The sequence below is a fragment of the Pseudopipra pipra genome, chromosome 2, assembly GCF_036250125.1.
Source record: "Pseudopipra pipra isolate bDixPip1 chromosome 2, bDixPip1.hap1, whole genome shotgun sequence".
Taxonomy (NCBI): Eukaryota; Metazoa; Chordata; class Aves; order Passeriformes; family Pipridae; genus Pseudopipra; species Pseudopipra pipra.
Window position 1 is genome coordinate 116,530,727 of NC_087550.1, and position 6,000 is coordinate 116,536,726.

General features: G+C 47.4%; 2 long non-coding RNA genes across 2 annotated transcripts; one reads left to right on the forward strand and one right to left on the reverse strand.

Annotated features, from left to right (window-relative positions):
* Window positions 1-1,906: 1,906 nt before the first annotated feature.
* Window positions 1,907-2,923, reverse strand: LOC135407201 (uncharacterized). Its single transcript, XR_010426755.1, has 2 exons — window positions 2,405-2,923; window positions 1,907-2,256 (listed from the first exon to the last, which is right to left on the reverse strand). It is a non-coding gene; the product is annotated as an uncharacterized LOC135407201 (long non-coding RNA).
* On the forward strand, window positions 2,506-3,942 carry LOC135407205 (uncharacterized). The gene is made up of 2 exons (XR_010426757.1): window positions 2,506-2,768; window positions 3,443-3,942. It is a non-coding gene; the product is annotated as an uncharacterized LOC135407205 (long non-coding RNA).
* The last annotated feature ends 2,058 nt before the right edge of the window (window positions 3,943-6,000 follow it).

Genomic DNA, 6,000 nt, shown 5'->3' on the forward strand with positions numbered 1-6,000 from the left:
CCTTCTGGAAACATCCTGCACTTTTCCTGTCCCCTCAGCAGGTCCCTGTGCTGTGGGGAACAGTGGGGGAGCCCTGTGCTCACCCCAGAACAAGTGGCCCCCAGCCCAGTGCTCCCCAGAGCCACTCTTAGCTGCTCTCCTCTAACGTGTCAGGTCGGATTTGCTGGTCAAGGCATGTTCCTATTTCCCCCAAAAGATGGCACTAGGATTCACCAAAAGTGAACCACTCAGCACCCTGAATATATTTAATCTGTGAGGAATGCCACCAGCACTGTCCTTGCCTCACCCCATAGCCAAGGGATGGCCCCTCCAGAGCATCCTCCCCTGGGCAGGTCGGGATCAAGGTTTTGGGCAACAACAGCAGAGGGAAAAACAAGTTTCCACCTGCTCAGAGTGTGTAGCAGGAGGGGATTCCTTTGCTAGGATGAAAATATTCCTCCCCCCTCCCCTTTACATCCCATGTTTCATTTCTAAGGCAATGGGAAAAACAAATATGCAATATTGGAATGAATTTCCTTGCACGCTGACATTATCTACTGTAGCAAAATCGACATCATTAGGATTTTTACTCAGAAGTTAATTATTTTTTCATTTGAGCAACACAGCCCATAAACCTATGAATAGAGAGCTTGCCTGGTAATTTAGACCGGGTTTTAAGGGTTTTTTTTAATGGGAATATTTCTACATAATGATAATTATGGAAATATTTCCGTGATTAAAAGAATAAAACTAATGAAAGTGTCTTTTGGTGAGATTATTTTTCCTTGCAATTTCTATAACATATTGAAGAAAGCTTTTTATCTGTCAGTAAAGCAATCAGTTTTTGCCTGAAAAACAATCCCCATTCCAAGATAATTGACTTCTTGTATTCATTAACATCTCTAATAGAGCTATCACCTGAAGAGCTGGAATTTTGCTCTTCATTAAAGAAAGTGATGGGATCATAGCTCTACAAATGAAAAGAAGTTAAAAGTGTGCAGATGAAGGGTTTCTGAAGACAGCAGAACTCCCTGGTTGAAAGGGAGTACATTTAATAATGAAGGGAGCACCTTGTGAATATTAAAGGGAGCAACTCACCTGCCTGGGAAGCTCCACAATCTCCAAGGACTGTTGGATCCCACAACTGCCCAAGAAAACAGTGTTTATTAACAACAGCAGGTTCAGCAGCGACGCTTTTTGCAAAAAGCTCTTTTTTTTTTTACAAGTGTTGATGTCAGAAATGAAAAAAGGATCTCTGATTCCCACTTCCTTCCAATTTTTTGGGGACCAGAGGGCAGCATATAGTAATTCCTACTGTTAGCAGCCAAAAGGGCTTCCCCACCTTCCCAAGTGTTACCAGGGTTAAAAAGTGATTAAAAATAAGAGTGTGAAAGGCAGCTGAAGACTCTACTTAGCTTTGGTCTGAAAAGTCCTCATGGCAAACCTGGGAAAATGATGTTCTGGCAATGCAGATATTCTTCAAAGTACAGGAGCTTGGAGGTATCTTGAGCATGTTGCTGCCCCTGACCATTATCCTATTTTAACAGGGATCTACATGTCCCACTCCTTTTGCTCTACACTTTTCCTGCTCTTGTCTCTGGGTCTGTCCAGTAGTGTACAAAATACCATTTTGTGTTACAGCACAACTACTGATTAAATAGTAAAGTGTAGCACAGACTTGGAGGAGAGGACTGCTCCAGGGTGGATTCACCTGCAGCCCTTCTGGAGGGCTGGAATAACCTGTGGGCCTTCTGGATTCCTCCATAACCCTTCTGGAGGACAGGATTCATCCACAGCCCCTTTGGAGGGCAGCAGCTTGCTGCCTTTTCTAAACTGAGAAAACCTCGGACAAAACCAACCCAACTCCCCCCCCCCAAAAAAAACCCCCAACTAACAACAACAACAAAACGCTTTACCAAGCAGCCCCTGATGGTGGAGATGCACTGTGTAAAGAGTGTTTATTTAGGGTGCCTTGGAAGCAAAGGGATGGGCGCGGGGGATCTGGGTGTTGTAGGATGTGCTGTCACTAGATGGAGCGATGGGTCAGCGCGATCCCTCTTTGCCGGAGATCCTGCTCGGAGCATATTTTAGGCTCGTCCTGGGGTTTGGCAGGACGGAGCATGTTTGCAGCCTCGTCTCCAGAGGCGCCAGGGTCTGAAGGAGCCGCGTGGTGCCGGGTCAGGACGCAGAGAGGTGCTCAGCTGTTTTTCCAGCCGTTCCCACCCCGGTTCCGCTCCTCCGCCGCCCGCTTCCATTAACAGCATCACTGCCCAGAAACTGCAGAGAAAGCAAAGCTAATTACCAAAATTAATCATCCCCAAAGGACAGGAGCCAACATCCAGTGCCAGAATAGTCCATGGGTTGAGTCTAGCTCTGCCACAGGGGCTGTTTTCCTGAAGCCTGTAAGCGCAAGCCCAGCTCATACCAACATCTGCAGGGTGCACCCACGGGTGCAGAATTCAACATGTGCGTGTTGCCGTTCCAGAGCGTCGCTTCTTCATCTTAGAGGCCTTTTCCAGCAGCACTGATTCCATGATTCCTTGATCTGGCAAGTGCTGGGCTGCCCCGGGGAGCTGTGGGTGCCTGCCGTGCTCGCTGATGTCAGCGGCAGCGAATGGGACGCGGTGCTTTGAGGAGGCCTTGGCACCTCCACAGGCACGAGGCTTTCATGTGGTTTCTTGGGTGTAACTGAAAGCAGCTTTTGGCCCAGAGGAACGAATATTTTTTGCCTTTGTGTGTGCGCCCTGGTTTCTGTAGTCATGGTGTGAAAATGCGTCTTCTGGAGAGCGGTAATTAACAGAGGATGTGTTTTAGCTGCTTCTTCAGGAGTCTGTAGCAAAAATAGAGCGGCAGCAGGACCAGGGCAGGGATTGTCCTCCGATGCTGGGTACTGGTGAGGCCACATCTCGAGGGCTGTGTCCAGTTCTGGGCCCCTCATTTCAACAAAGACATGGAGGGGCTGGAGCGTGTGCAGGGAAGGGAACAGAGATGGGAAGGGGCTGGAGCAGCAGGAGGGGCTGAGGGAGCTGGGGGGGCTCAGCCTGGAGAAAAGGAGGTTCAAGGGGGACCTTCTGGTTTTGCAACTCCCTGACAGGAGGAGGGATCTGGAGGGGGATTGGGCTCTGCTGCCAGGGAACAAGGGACAGGAGGAGAGGGAACGGCCTCCAGCTGTGCCAGGGAAGGCTCAGGTTGGACAGGAGGAGGAATTTGTTGCTGGAAAGGGTGGTCAGGCCTTGGCAGGAGGGCTGTCCAGAGAGGTTTGGAGTCCCCATGTCTGGAGGTGTCCAAGGAAGGCCTGGCCGTGGCACTCAGTGCTCTGGGCTGGGGGACAAGGTGGGGATGGGGCACAGGGTGGACTCAGTGATCCAGGAGGATTTTTCCAACCTAAATGATCCTGAGATTCTGTGATAGGCATTGAGTATGGCTGTTCAAAGCATGATTTTTTTTTCCCTCTTTTGAATAGATGATTTTCTTTTCATCAAAACACGTGTCAGCAGCATCCTCAGGGTCAGAAAAACAACTTTTGGAAGGATTTCTTTCATGACACCATGGATTAGGCACATGAACTCCTGCTAACCTGTCCTGAAATCTGTGGTCTTGAGCCACTTCAGCAGTTTGGGTCACTCAGCCACAACCCCAAGCAATATTCAATGCAATTTAAACCTGGTGTTAAAGCCCTGGTGTTTGATACTTACCTACTTCTTAAACTGCCTTCAATTATATGCATTAGTGGTCAAAACTGGGACATCACAGGAGAGCCAAATGTGCCTCCAGTCAAGGCTTTGCTTTATAACACAAGAAGAACTGAAAAGGAAGAAAAAGTGACATATTACAGTGACTAAGTCAGTCTTTCAGCACAATCCATCACAACTGGTGTTCCTTAAGTGTCTCCTTCTGTGGTGCTCACAATGTAAACCTGAGCTTACCTTCCCAGAAGAATAAAGTTTCTTTTAGCACGTGAAAGAGGTTTTTCAGAGCTTGAGCTTTTAAAGTCTGTGGAAAAATAAGCATTGAAATGATACAGGAAAATGATAACCTTGGGGAGGGAAAGAGGGGTAAGATAATGATCACAGTGAAATGGTTGTGAGTGTGATTTCGCTGTCAGGATGCTGTAGTAGGAATTGGAGATTTTTTATCATCCATCAGGAGGGGCAAAGCCTAAACAATTGGGTCAGGAATACTTTTTATGAAAAAACAAGGTAAGTTTAGTTTGTTGTCCCTCCTGGGTTCGGTTTTGAAGTCAGCAGGGACCAGTTGCTTGTCTTGCCTGATCTCCTTCAGCAGCACAAGCCTCAAGATTTCATCCAGTTATTCCTGCAATGAGCTTGACACTAGAGGAACAGGTTCTTAATTTTTCATCAATATCCCAAAAAAACCACAGGAATCCTCTCACTTTCATTAGTTTTAGCACAAATGTGTGTTTTTTCTGTCAAAGTTCAGCCACTACTGTGTTTGTTGCTCTTTAGTTGCCTTATCTGTTTACTGTCTACAGCAAATATTATGTTCTCCCCTGTAAAAGTGCCCACACGTCAGTCAGGGAATAAGAAACAATCCCACATCCCCGAGGTGACTCACACACCTCGTGGATACTGAATCACCATCAAGATGAGGTGAACATGTGGTGAGCAAAGCAGAGGCTGGAACGTTTTCAGCCAAAACATTCAGAAGATACTGGTGCACATTAAGGAATTCTGGGGAGGGGAAGAGCAGTAGCTTGTGAATGATTATTTGCAACTCAAAGGGCTAAACTAGCACTTTCCAAATGCTTCTGGCTACCACCCCTGTTCATTTTGTGCCAGCCCAAAACCAGAGGGCAATATAGAAAATTCAGCAGTCCCCATTTCAAGTTTGGGCACTATTGGGCTAAACTATTATTTGTTAGTACATGGCACTGTAACACCCCATATACCACCCAAAAATCCCTTTGGGGCCTAAAAATGAGGCTCTGCTCTCCCTGCCATCTGCAGAAGGACTGGAACTAGCATGCTTTTTGAGCTGAGATGGGCCTTGTCCTTCGTAGTTTCCACCCCCATCCAGGTTGAGGAGGAACAAGGATGACCCTCAGTAGCTCTCAGGAAGATCAGGGATCATTGTGGTGCCAAGCAAAGCTGGATACTCCTCGTGGTCCCTGCATGAGCCTGGTGGCAGTGCCGTGTTGGGACAACCACTGGGTTCCCAGCAGCACTGGGCACAGGCAAAGCTCCCCTGTGGTGGCACGAGGTGGGTGCCCTGCAGGACCTTTGGGAACTCCATTCCTGAGGGACCTGGCCAAGGCTGAAGTGGAAGCACACTGAAATTATGGGAACTGAGTCACAGATCCCAGCGCACACTGGATGCTTTTATAGGTTAAAAGCAAATCCCATTTAGGAGGCTTTTACCCCCCCCATATAAAGGTGGTTTGGGCTGATTATTTTGTTCAGAGTTGGACCAGTGACGTTTTGTTGTCGCTCGAGCCGAGAGGTCCATGTGTTAAACACTGTTCCAGAGCTGTACCCAATTGTGTCCCAGGTTAATAGATGAGCCTTTGTCAAGGACATTGTGCAAACACATTTCCACCAGATATTATTGTCTGGACACATGAGCAAATATTTGCCTAAAAAGTCTAATTGACTATTGTTCAAGAGCTGCCACCTGCCCCTTGGCTTTCTGGCACTCTCCTAGAAGGGACTGTGTTTCACAGCAGTGCCTTCAGCCAACATTTCCACGGGAGCCAACTTTTGACCAGTAATTGAGTAAACATTCAGCTTGCTGCCTATTATTTTAATTTTTTTTTTAATTTATTTTTAATAGTAAAGGAAGCGTTACGAAGAAAAGGAGTAAAGGCAACATGCCTTGTGCTACAGGGAAATGATGTACCTGGAGAACTGTGGTCTCACAGAATCACACAATCAATAAGGCTGGAAAAGGCTTCCAAAGGCATTGAGTCCAACCTTTGACTGATCCCCACCTTGTCCCCCAGCCCAGAGCACTGAGTGCCACGTCCAGTCCTTCCTTGGACACCTCCAGGGATGGGGACGTGCT